General features: G+C 41.1%; 1 long non-coding RNA gene across 1 annotated transcript; it reads left to right on the top strand.

Annotated features, from left to right (window-relative positions):
- The first annotated feature begins 460 nt into the window (after positions 1–460).
- Positions 461–10,974, top strand: LOC135894776 (uncharacterized). The gene is made up of 3 exons (XR_010562393.1): positions 461–652; positions 6,860–6,961; positions 10,888–10,974. It is a non-coding gene; the product is annotated as an uncharacterized LOC135894776 (long non-coding RNA).
- Positions 10,975–12,971: the final 1,997 nt, after the last annotated feature.

Genomic DNA, 12,971 nt, shown 5'->3' with positions numbered 1-12,971 from the left:
GTGACCCCCCACATAATAGCCTCAAGACCCCCTGAGGGGTCCCGACCCCCAGTTTGAGAACCCCTGACAAAGAGCCTCTGCAAAATTTGTGGCCTAAACGCTGCGATGTTGTGCCAATGCATAAGAATCAGAAAATGAAGCTAGTAAAAAACAAAGTGAAACTGATCTACAGTCACTATCCAAGCTCAAAAAATAAACCTAAATTGTGCCAACTAGACTTTTAAAGGCCTTTCAATTTTCCTAATTTGATAATAGATGTTTAAAATTTTTTATATTGCTACATATTTAACCTGATAAGCAGTTATTAAGTAGTTATTTTTTTATTTGCATCTTATCAAGTGCATAGAATATGTCTAATTAGAATGTGTAGGCTGCTTTAAAGTACTAATACAGTAAATACCTTTTTAAGTAGAAGGCATCATATTAATCCTTTTTCTTTTAAATTAAGAATTAAGCTTTAGAGTTCAAGAACTGGAACATCTGCTACAAGATCAAGAAAAAGAAAAGAAATTCCATATGAACAAACTTCAAGAAATTCAACTCCAGCTGGAGAAAACAAAATTGGAATGCACAGAAAAAAGATTCTGTTTTGCACAAAATTAGAGATGAATTGAATAGAATGACAGCACAACATGATCAAGGTACTGCCCAGGTACTGTACCATGTTGCACCAGGCCTCTTCTGGCTGCTTTTATAATTATTGTTAGCAGTAGTGTGTGTCAAACATTCAGTCATATTTACAAGATTCAAGATACTTGAATAATGTTTCTTAGAACATCCTGAGGATAATGAATTGAAAGTATGCATTATGTTGGACAACCTTAAGTTCTTAATTAGCTTGCCATTTTCTGCAAGGGTCCAAGCACTTCTTAGCAGGTACATAGCATCTTGCAGCCTCATGCCTTTGGGCATGATTCACTGAAGATCTGGAACATCTTCTCCAGTAGGGCCCTACCAAATTCACAGCCATGAAAAACGCATCACAGACCATGAAATCTGGTCATTTGTGTACTTTTACCCTATTCTATACAGATTCATGGGGGAGACCAGTGTTTCTCAAATTGAGGGTCCTTACTTCTGTGCTACCTTCAGAGCTGGGCAGCCAGAAAGCAGTGCCTGTTGGCCAGGCACCCAGTTCTGAAGGCAGTGCCCCACCTGCAACAGCGCAGAAGTAAGGGTGACAATACCATACCATGCCATCCTTACTTCTGTGCTGCTGCTGACAGTAGCTCTGCTTTCAGAGCTGGGCTCCCAGCGAGCAGCTACCACTCTCCGGCCTCCCAGCTTGAAGGCGGCGCCGCCACCAGCAGCAGCACAGTGGTAAGGGTAGCAGCACCGCAAACGCCCCCTCCCACAATAATATTGTGACCCCCCCCCCCACACACACACACACACACAACAGCTTTTTGGATCAGGACCCCTACAATTGCAACACCATGACATTTCAGATTTAAATAGCTGAAATCATGAAATTTATGGTTTTAAAAATCCTATGACGGTAAAATTGACCAAAATGGACCGTAGTCCCTACCAATAATATTACATAGAGCAAGAATGACACCTGGTGGCCAACTGTGACCTTAAAGGGACACTGTCATATAGTTTAACATTTTCAGCCTAAACTACCATAAATTCAGGGGAAAGTTACTTGGATTCTAAACTATCGCAGGCTAAATACTTGGGTAAACTCGAGTTAAGAATGAGAGTGCCTTACAATAAATTTGTAGTAATTAAAACTAACAAGTATTAACTTTGAATTTCCTGTATTTTTAAGTTAAACGTAAATCGCAACCCAACATTTAAAAATTTGGAAATGTATCATTAAGGCTCTCAAACAACCTCAACTCTGCCTCATCAGTGACTCTAGCCTCTAATCTTTCTTCCTGGAAAATGTGTTGTTTTCAAATCCTTCACATAAGAGTTTGCAAGATTAGGTCTCCATACTGAACTGGTGTTTTGATCAAGGGCTTTTTGTACTGGCTCTAGGACAATTTGTAAAAGCCAGTGTATTATCGGTTTAGTGAACAGACCACTGCTATCCCTTTGTAACTTTTTCCCCTTCGAGTGGTTATCCATATGCACAGTTTGCTGACGGTGTGCAATGTACCCCACTCACCCATGTTCAGAGTCTCATGCACCTTGAGCGGCCTCATGTCCTGCACCAAGGGCATAAAAGGGTGGAGCAGGCCAGCCGCCACTCAGTTCTTCTCATGCCTCCTGGCTTCGAGAAGAACATGGGCAGTGAGCAGTGCTAACAAAATAAGTGGCTCTTTTCAAATTTGTGCATAGTATAGATAGGGCTGGTTAGTTGTTGCCCATTGGCATTTTGGTTTTTTAACCAGAATAGCTATTTCTTTCTGGTGCCAGGATGGCTTCTTCTAAGTCCCCTGGATTTACATACTGCCCATCAAACAAGGGCACTATACCCTTTAATGTTTGGCATTTAAAATATTTATTTTGTCTGGGGGAATATCCCTGGAAAATGTGCTATTTGCAAGTCCTTCACTTGCAGGACCTGCAAATCTAGAGAAGCCCTGCTCTAGATGTACTTAATGGGTAAAGCAATGAGACTAGCTTCAGGCCCTGGGTCATATCATCATAGAATATCAGGGTTGGAAGGGACCTCAGGTGGTCATCTAGTCCAACTCCCTGCTCAAAGCCCAACTTATGCTATCTTATGTCCGGACAAAGCGTCTTTAGGACACATCCTGTGTTCCTACTGACAGTTGTCACAGACTTACATCTGAACTAGCAGATTCATCTGCCTATATTTTTCTCTGAACCACCCGCTTCTAAGGCTGCTGCTATGCTCTCTATGTTGAATGTCAGACGTACTTTGGCATGTTAATTTGCAAAGGCTGAAATCTTTTAGATCTTCATCCAGTTAGGTGCATATATGACTGTGTGAGGGCCTGTTTAATAAGTGGTTAATATGGATTCTCCTGCTTCATTCAGCATTTATTCTACCAGAGCTTAGGCATCATGGCTGATATATTTCTGTTGTGGAAATATGTAAAGCAGCTAGGCTGTTTGGGGAGGCACAGTCTTCCCTACCCGGCCCTCCATACAGTTTTGCACCCCGATGTGGCCCTCGGGCCAAAAAATTTGCCCACCCCTGCTTTAGGGGCAGAGGGACTTGCCTACTTTCAAATGTTAGGCTGTCTTTTATTTTGATCTTAACTCTGAATTACCTTGGTTTCTAATGCTTGATTTTGTTTGTTTTTAATAACTGCAGCATTATTATGAATGTAAAAAAACACTTACATGTACTGTCAACTTTACTCACAGATTTTAATGATTTGTTTGGTTTGGTTTCTGCCTGGCGATTTTCTTCATTATTTTTTTAAGACATTTTGAAATCTTTTCCATGCAAAGAAAGAAAGCTGGCAGAGAGCCCCCGGTGTTATGCAGAGAACAACGGGGGAGCTAAGTAACAGGAAACATTGTAGTGCTTAGAAGTACGATAGGGGTTAACCAGTCTGTATTCCTCAGGTTCTGTTGTTACCAGGAGCACTGCAGGTTCTGGTGGAGCTTCTGAACTTTGCAGGCACTCTGAGTTGAGATTAGTGGAGAAACTCTGAGGGGCTACAGGAATTCCTGAGAACATGGGGAAGTTCAGCTGAATGTTTTGGCCTCTGCCAATTGCTGCAGCTCCACAATTTTCCTGTGCATTTGGTAGAACATTGTAGCTCATGCAAGTCATGGATTCCATGATTCTTCATATTTATCTTTCGCTTAACTCTTTTCCCATCCCCTTTGTGCCCCTCCATACACACTTAGATTAAAGAAGTTATGTTGCCATGGGGAAAGGGACCACCACATGTGTCTTCTGTAGATGTGATGGTTGTCACCTACCCTTTGCTGTCAGGGTTTTTATATATGCATGCAGATTCTGCTGCCTACTTAAGAATGTTAGAAAATTCTGCTGCTTCCTACATCCTATATACAGGATGCTGAAGATTATACCATCATATGAATGGGGGTTAAGAATTTCCCTCTGGAGAGGTACGGTAATGGCTGTTCTTTGCTACCTCTGTGAGGCCCCCATTGAGAGAAGGTCTTGGCTGGGAGTAGGTTGAGGCCAGGGACATTGAGCCAATCCAGTGTTATTACCATGTTTGTATACAGATGTTCAAGTAATTTAACAATGAGAACTTTTGACCTGTGAATAGGCCCTCTCCACTTCAGTGACTGATAGCAAATTGCAGAGGAAAGATTGATTGGTTGCTACTTCTGATGTCACAATGATGCTACTTATGAATCACCTGAGTTACTGAGCAAATTGCAGAGGAAAGATTGATTGGTTGCTACTTCGGATGTCACAATGATGCTACTTATAAATCACCTGAGTTACTGGCATAACTCTGTCACCATAACCTCTAGGTGTGACTGTTAAGAGCTTTTCTTATTACAGTCTAGCTTCTTTAAATGAGTTGGAAATCTGACTGAATTACAAATTATATTATTAAATATGGAATATATGAAGAGTCTGGGGTGGGTTGCCACCGGAATATTCAAAACCCAGAAAAAGGTGAGAGAACAAGTGGTGAATTTTATTAATATTGTGATTTTTTTTTAAATTGTTTTCTTTGGCAAAGTAAGAAACTATTTGATGCAGAAACTTAATGTCGTCTAAAGTGTAACTCTGCTAAACTTGGAAAGTAGATACATTTATTATACTGTGAAACAGGGATTTTTAGTTCCACTTTAAATGCCAATGTCAACCTGTTGGGTGAGAACCAAATCCACTTCAATTTAGGCGGAAACAATTTATTTTAGCCTTTATTATATATGTTTTCAGAAAATGCTACTATCACCTATGAATTACATAAACATTAAAAAAAAGATAAGGCAAGAAAAGGAAATGCTCAAGTTATCTTTCTTGGGGACAGGGTGACTCTTTTCAAATCTCTGCTATGCTTGGCTATTTTTCCTCTGTATCTTCTCCACTATTATGTCAATCATCTATTTTTTTAATCCTCTGTTCTGTAACTTTGCACAGACTCAGTATAGCAAGCTACCTCATCTGTGTCTTTATCCGTATATATTCCACTCTAACCCCCTAATTAAAAGATTCTCCTGCATAAATCACAATAACTAACCCAAATTAATACATTTTTTGCTTATTCTGCTAAAACTTACTTATATCTGTGTAGTTCCCAATGCATCTATTCCTTGCTGTCACGCTCACTGGCTCCATGCAGTTGTACTTACATTACAGCAATTTTTGTTCTTTTTACTCATCTGTTTTTGTGGTCTTGAGTTTTTACTTGTTAGCTGGTCGAATGGACGGGTGGAGGATGAGGGATTGTACCTGACTTACTGAAAGCTAACAGCTCTCTTCTCTATCCTGCTATCTGCTTGGTCAAGAACTTTATATATGAAACACACAAACCAGTTTTCTGATTTACAGACTGTTTCAGCAAAATCTGATGATCTAAAGCAGCAGAAATACATACAAAAAGCAAAAATTCCTTCCTATTTTCTTATAGTATTATATATAATAATTTCTCTAACATTACTTAGTACATATTTGACTAACACAATTCATTACACAGTTCTCCAACAAAGCTTAACTATGTATGTGCTTGCTCATGGTGGCTCCATAATGTACAGTAGAACTTCAGAGTTACGAACACCAGAGTTACAAACTGATCAATCAACCACACAAATCTCATTTGGAACCAGAAGAACACAATTAGGCAGCAGCAGAGACACCCCCTTTCCCTTCCCCCCCCCCCCCCACAAGGCAAATACAGTACTGTACTGTGTTAAACTACTAAGAAATAAAGCAAAAGCAGCATTTTTTCTTCTGCATAGTTCCTCACTTCAATAAAGCATAAATTAAAATGAAATATATCTCCACATATGCCAGTAGCATTTTTCACATCCTTTTAAAATTATATTCAAGTAAATTGTTCATCTTTTGCTTTAAAAGCATCCAACCATGAAGATGATTTAAATCTTATCAGCAGTTCACTTTTTTATTACCTTTAAAAATAGTTACTTGTCTTAAAGAAAAGATTTCAGAAAATAAAAATGTGTTCTGTAGAGAGAAAAACAGTTATTCTGCTAGGACAGCTTTCTGGTAAATTGGTTGTAAGTCTCCCTAACATGCTGTGAATACAATGAAACTGTAAGAGGCAAAGGAGCGACGGTAGTATTGTGTTCTGAGAAAATGTATAGTAGTGTGCTTTGGGCAACTTTCAGACTTTTATCAGCAGATTGTTTTCACAATAGAAATTACACTGGGAATTTATTAAATGGGGTTTCAGTGTACTCTAGTTCTTTATAAACCACCAAAATTACAAGCAATATATTATTTTAATAAAATGACAGATAAACTGAAACACTTCTAATAGGAGAATTTCCTCTAAAAAGGACATTCTTAGCATATTGATTTTCAGTTTAAAATTTCAGTCTAACCTACTTTAAACAATGAAAATTGTTGTGTTCTTGCTGTTCAAAATAGTTCACTAATTTTTTTCAGTTGAATCAATGTGCTGATTCACTGTAAATTGAAAGTTGCATTGAATTTATCTCCTGTGCCTAAACACTTCTAGTTTTTGCTGCTCATTTATTGAAACTTAGCACACACTTGTACTATAGCCAAGTGTAATCTGTTATCAGTTTGGGATGGGATACCTGTGTGGGTGTTCACTAGGTCATGGAAGACTGTAAGCAGTTTGGGAGCAGAGACCATGACTTCCTTGTATGTATGTGGTTTTTTGTTTTTGTTTTTAACAGTGCCTACTAAAGTGGGGTTTCAATCCTGATTGCGGGGGCGGGATTGCTATTGTAGTACAAATAATAAATATTCCCCTTGCATCACTGTGATTTATGATTAAACTTTTTATAGACTGAAATGATGGAGGAAAACATGAAAAGATTACTGAAATGGCAAAGCGAAGTTGAAATTAATCGTCGCTCCTTAGAAGAGAAAAGAAAAGAACGGGAAAAGGTAAGACAAGACCCATTTTTTCACAAGTTTAAAGTTGCCTCCAGACTGCTGTTACCAGAGTGAACAAGTTGTTCATTGAGTATTTGTCCATGTAGATCCCACTCTAGGTGCATATGTGCCTCAGGCACGCAAGATTGGATTCTTCTTCTTTGAGTGCTTGCTCATGTCGATTCCATATTTGATGTGTGCGCACCCCCTAGGGCCGGCTTTGGCAACCTCTGGAGCCCTGTGCTTATGCGCTGGTACATTGGGCCCTGCTGGCCCCATGCCCTCTCAGTTCCTTCTTTCCACCAGTGACGGTTGTTGGAACGCTTCTTGTTTTCACAAGTCCGATAGTGGTTTCTCTAACTTTGGACTCTGAGTTTTTCTTGTATATCGTTACTGTAGTGTTAGTAGTTAGTATTTAGGAGCGGAGTCCCATTAGGGACATAGCCTCAAGGACGGGGTATGCCCCGGTCCCTGGGGTTTAAGCCATGGGCTGGGTGCAGCAAACCTATGTCTATTAGTGACCTGAACATGAGCTGCCTTAAGTGCCTCAGAGAGGCGCATATTAAAGAGAAGTGTAGGATCTGCAAAAACTTCAGACCTCGCACTCTTAAAGACAGGGATATCTGATTAAAAGCCATGTTGATGGAGGCTGCCCTGTGCCCTGCGTTGGAACCATGCCGCTCCAACTCTGCATCGAGCACCTCGGCATCATCAGCACTGGTCTTATGGGCCAGAGCCCTCAGCAGGCCCGCCATCGGGTCCCTGGCCATCCACCCAATGGCCACCCCAGTGTTGTATTGGACCCTTTGGGGGTTCCCTCCCATGCCGTGCTCATATTCTCTCCAGGCACCCTTGGTAGTTTCTGAGGGCCAGGCCTTGGCTATGCCGAGGATGAACCAGCTGCAACACTCATGGCTGCCTCGTTCCCTGACGAGGCGGTGGCTGGACCTGCCAACCTTTTGCTACCCGACGATTTCCGTGCCCACCAGGAGCTGCTTGAAAGAGTGGCCTCCAACTTGGGGCTGGAGATTGTGGTGCTCAAGTGTAGTTGGCTACAGCAACTACACTTCCCCAAGTGAGGGACCTTCCTGGGACCAAAGTATTGTATTCCTGGACCTAATGATCTCCCCCCTGTCCCTGTTAGAGCCTTTATCACCTCTCTATCAAGACAGGATTTTTGGTGGCTGTTATCTCCGCTCAAAGGATAAGCTAGATTTAGGCGTTAATGGCAGGACCTCTTTTACTATATTTCACAAAGACAAGATGACTGTTCTTTGATCTTGCCCTAGGTTCTTATTCAGAGTGGTCTCAGGCTTTTGTTTGCATCAGTGCATACACCCTCAGAGTTCCCCCCCAAACCTCATTTGACTCCTGGAGAGGCAAAACTTCATATGAGTGGTGTCTTTAGGGCACTTTTCTACCACCTCCATAGAACAAAGCCTTTCCATAACTGGCCTAGAACTTTTTTTGTAATATTTGGGATAGGTCTAGAGGGCTCATTATTTCAACCCAGAGACTTTTGAAATGGATATTTGACTGCATAAAGATCTTCTGTGAACTAAATAAATTAGATCCACCTTCTCATATTAAAGCAAACTATACTAGGCCCCAAGTGACATGGGCATGCTTGAGGAAGGTTCCTATGTCAGAAATTTGCTAGGGAGCCAGTTGGAGCTCATTGCATACTTTTATTCAGCACTACTCACTAGTTGCAACTACTAGATCTGATGCCCAGTTTGTTAGGGCAGTCCTGCAGTCTTTATGTAAATTAGACTCTTGACATCCCCCTGCATAGGGAGATAACTGCTAGTCACCTAAAGTGAGATCCATGTTAACAGATACTGGGAGACAAAACTCCAATTACTTACCTTACAGTAATTCTGGTTCTTCTGGCTGTTCTGCCCACATGGACCCCATGACCAGTCCTCTTCCTCTTCTATTGTGAAATCCATTAGTTTTGGGATTCTGTATTGGCAAAGAAGCTGAGAAGTGGCTGGGCCTGCTTTGCCCGCAGGTGTTATGTGTGTGTGAGGGGGGTGCGTGTGTGTGTGCGTGCATATTAAGATACCTGCTGATGCTACACTGTGCACTGTCAACCCAAAAGAACTCAATCTCATGCACATGGGGCACATGCACACCTAGAGCAGGATCCATGTAGCCAAAACATCTCAAAAGAAACCAGTTAGTGTAAGGAAAATAACTTGTTTGTAACATGATATTCTGATTTTGCTACTAAGGGGCAAATTTTAGTAGCTCGTATTCAAATTGAGGGTAAGTTAGTGGGAAAATATTTTCAGTATCTCCACTCTGACCTTCCCGCTTTCATTTTTTTCTCCTTTGTCACACTCTCCCTTGCTACTTTTATTTGGATTTTTTCTTTTCTTTTAGTTTGGCAGTTGGATGGATCTGCATTTGTTACTGAAACAATTTATTGGCCTACCACGAATTAAATTGACTAAAGCCATGTTCCCTACCTGTTGATAATAGTAGTCTGGTGGTTATAACTTGGTAAGAGGAAGTGAATCCGTATTTCTTCAAGGTAGGCTGGGCAGGCAGGCTACCAATTTGTTCCCCCCCAAATTATTGTTAGATGATAAAAAAAATCAGAAAAAAAGTGTGAACATTTTGCTAGTAATTGGCTCACTTATTCCTGAGTGTGACCCTCCCCACCTGCATTCTTCTGCTCCTGGCAGGCCAGCCCAGGGTAGGAGTGGGCCTTTGGAAAGGGTATGAGGGCAGAGAGGCTGGGGGTAAGTGGGGGAGACATAAAGATTTGGGGAAATGGATCACTGGGATCCAAAAGGGTTGGGGACTTCATAGGATGGGTCTCTGGCTGGCAATGAGAGTGGGAACAGGCTGTGGGGGTACTTGAGGACATGGGATGGAGCAGGTGTCTTGCTGGAGGATAGGAGGGTGCTTAGGAGAAAGCAGAGGGGAAGCACTAGCACTTCACTACCTTCTCCATCTGACAAACCTGCTGTGATTTGTTAGAGGGGAGTCCTGCAACTGCTGCCAAGAGAAGTTTGGCAGAGAGGTTTGTTGCCAGGAGACGCCACTAGTGCTTTCCCTTCCCTATCTTCCTCCACTTTCTGCTCCCCCACTTAGCTCTCTCTTTTCCTTACCAACCTCAACACCCTCTACGAAAAGTCCTGTGCCCCTCATAGCCCTATTCCCCCACATAAATCCCCTCTCAAATTCATGTAGAGCCCCAACCATAAGGACCGTGGGGCTGGGAAGAAGCCTCAAAAACTAATTATACCTGGATGGATATCTACTTTGCATCTCCTAAAGATTGCAGGAGATGGGCTAGATTCCTAAGGATCTTAGGAGGTGTGCATTAGTGAAGTTCTGCTCCCCCAGAACTGAGGCGGGAGGAGTGAATGCCCCTCTACCAAGCTTCTGTTGCTACTCAGTCTTATGGTAAGTCAAAATGAAAAAAACTAAGGCAGTTTCCTCACAAAAAACATTTTTACAGCAGTAAGTTAAACATGTAATCATAGCAAAGAAGGGAATTTTTCCCCCCAAAGGATCATGATTATTGGGGATTAGTCTGGTTGCTTAGTTGTAATGCTCAATGTTGTTATGGAGATCTACTTTTGAATTGATATATAAGCTTCATTCCATTATTTGCTAGTATTTTTTTGATCCACCTGTATTGGTGTAACAGATTCAGTAGGCTACTCTGATTGGCCAAACTGAGTCATGGCCATTAGTGGCCATAACAGAATTTATGCTTTACTTAAAAATGGTTTTTAAACTCTTTTTGCTTCTGTAAGAGAGGGCTTTAGTGTAATTAGTAACTATTTACAGAGACTATTTACAGTCCCTCCCCCATGTTTTCCAGTGTTAATAGTTATAGTAACTTGACTAGAAACATGTAACAGGAGTGTGTTTCTCTCCCCTCCTCCCTCCCCCTCCCCCATCTTCTACATTTCTAGGAAGTATTACGTCAGCTCCGTGCCTTAGAGACAGTGGCTCAGCAGGCCAAGGAGATCATACTGAACCAGGACTTGCAGCAAGCCAAGCATGAGTACCGTGGTCTACGGGCAGAATTTGACAACGTAGGATTTTTAATATCTGAACTATTCAAATGGAAGTGGTGATGCTGAGTTTTTCTTTTATGTAAAATTTTAACTGTCCTCTTTTTTGTGTTTAAAGCTCTAGACATGACTAATATTTAAGTGCAACTAAATACATCCCAGGTCAGAGCAAGCTGCGATATGTTCCTGTCACAGGGTGAGCTGGTCCATTAAAAGACTGGGGCACAGCTGCACTTTTTCTCAGGTTTAGCCCATCTCCCTGTATGATGGGAATGAATACAAGGGTCATGTGACAGAAGCATGCATCTAAACCAGGCCTGCTGGTTTAGATGCATGGCAGCCTGTAGTCATTCAAGAGAGAGACCCCTCCCCCCCACTCCCCAAAAGTTCAGAGAGACACTCTCTCTCTCCTTAGTTCCCAGGCAGAGAGCCTGTGAAGAGGACAGGTGACAATTTTCCAGAACTCTAAGGCAGAAGACTTTTGGGGGAAGAGATTTACAAGGAACTGGAAACTGTGCAGGGATAAGCCTCCATTGATGGACCTGCAGGATGCAGAAATCCCAGCTAGGAGAGGGGCTGGACTGCAGGGATGGGCATGTTCTGATAAAGACCTGGAAAAACTTGAGGCATTAGAAATGGAAAGGAATAATTGAGGCTGGTAAGGGTATGTTTGAGTGTTGTGTTATGATAATAAACCAAACTGGAAGAGAGCACTACTGTAAAATTGCCACATGTGATAGCTGGTTTGATGCAAGATTGAAGGTAAACTGAGGTAGCAGATGGGCCCAAAGGCAGTTTGGGGGTAATGCCCTGGAACCGTTCCCTTTAGCCTTGTTCGGATTTGAGCACTGCTTCTTTTCTACCCACACTCTCTAATAGAAAACTGCTTTTTTATTTTTGATACACATGGTCTACACTGACTTAATACAGAGGTTCTAAATTTGTCCACGATAGCTGTCCGGCATAGCTATGTGTCATCCTAGCTGTGTGAGCACATTAATCAAACATTTTCTACAGAGGAGAAAATACTAACCACTACACATACTCTTCTTTCCATGTTTACTCTTGAAACACTCGATTCATACTGAAACTTGGACGTCTAAAGGTTTTTATCCAGAAAAGCGTACTCCTTTCTAGAATGGAACTAAATTATTTCATTCTCATTTTTTTCTCTCTTGATGTTGGTAATAAATTTACTTCCTTTTTAATTTGGAGTACTATAGAGCTCTTATGACAGATATAAAACAGATTAAAAAGGTTGAAAACCAGTTAGAATTTGGTGGTGTTACAGTTATGGTCTTGTTAACTTCCTGGTTTAGATAGTGATATAAAGTCAGGTGATATATTTAAGATTGAGCATAGCACTACACTAATTTCCCTTACCCCCGAAGAATGTAGTTCTGGAGACAGAGGTGCAAGCTGAATGTCTTTGTTGGTCCATAAATACGGGGAATTAAGGTGTACCAATACTGGTTTTTAAGAACATGTAACCTATTCCTTGAATATATAGTAAGTGGAAAAGGTAGAGTAATTTGTCAATCTCTTGATATTTGGATTGTACAGAATTGAGTCTAGTTTGGTATTGATCCTTTCTGTTTGTTGGCTGTTCAATGGCATATTTGGTGATAGCTGATCATCAGTCCAACAGCTAAATGTTACCTCTCAAATGAGCAGTTGAGGACTGAGTGGGAATGGGGAAGCATCTTCTAAACCTAATAGGTGCTTGCTTTGACAAAATATGTTACGTTAAAAAAAATTGAGAGCAAGTGTTAAATCTGCTGCCCTTATGATTGAACTTAAAAGAAAGCTCTGGTTAGGATTCCCAATGATTAACAGACTGTACTATAAATATTGCTTAAATTATGAATATATTTATACATTACAACTATATACTTGAAAATGTGCCTGAAAATATTTTTCATAACCTTGCCCAGTCTTGAGTTAAAGATTTGTGTTACCTTAACATGTACTGTTTTTGGTAT

The sequence above is a fragment of the Emys orbicularis genome (genome assembly GCF_028017835.1).
Source record: "Emys orbicularis isolate rEmyOrb1 chromosome 3 unlocalized genomic scaffold, rEmyOrb1.hap1 SUPER_3_unloc_1, whole genome shotgun sequence".
NCBI classification, from domain to species: Eukaryota; Metazoa; Chordata; order Testudines; family Emydidae; genus Emys; species Emys orbicularis.
The sequence above is the reverse complement of the archived record's forward strand: the minus strand, read 5'-3'. Positions and strand labels throughout refer to the sequence as shown.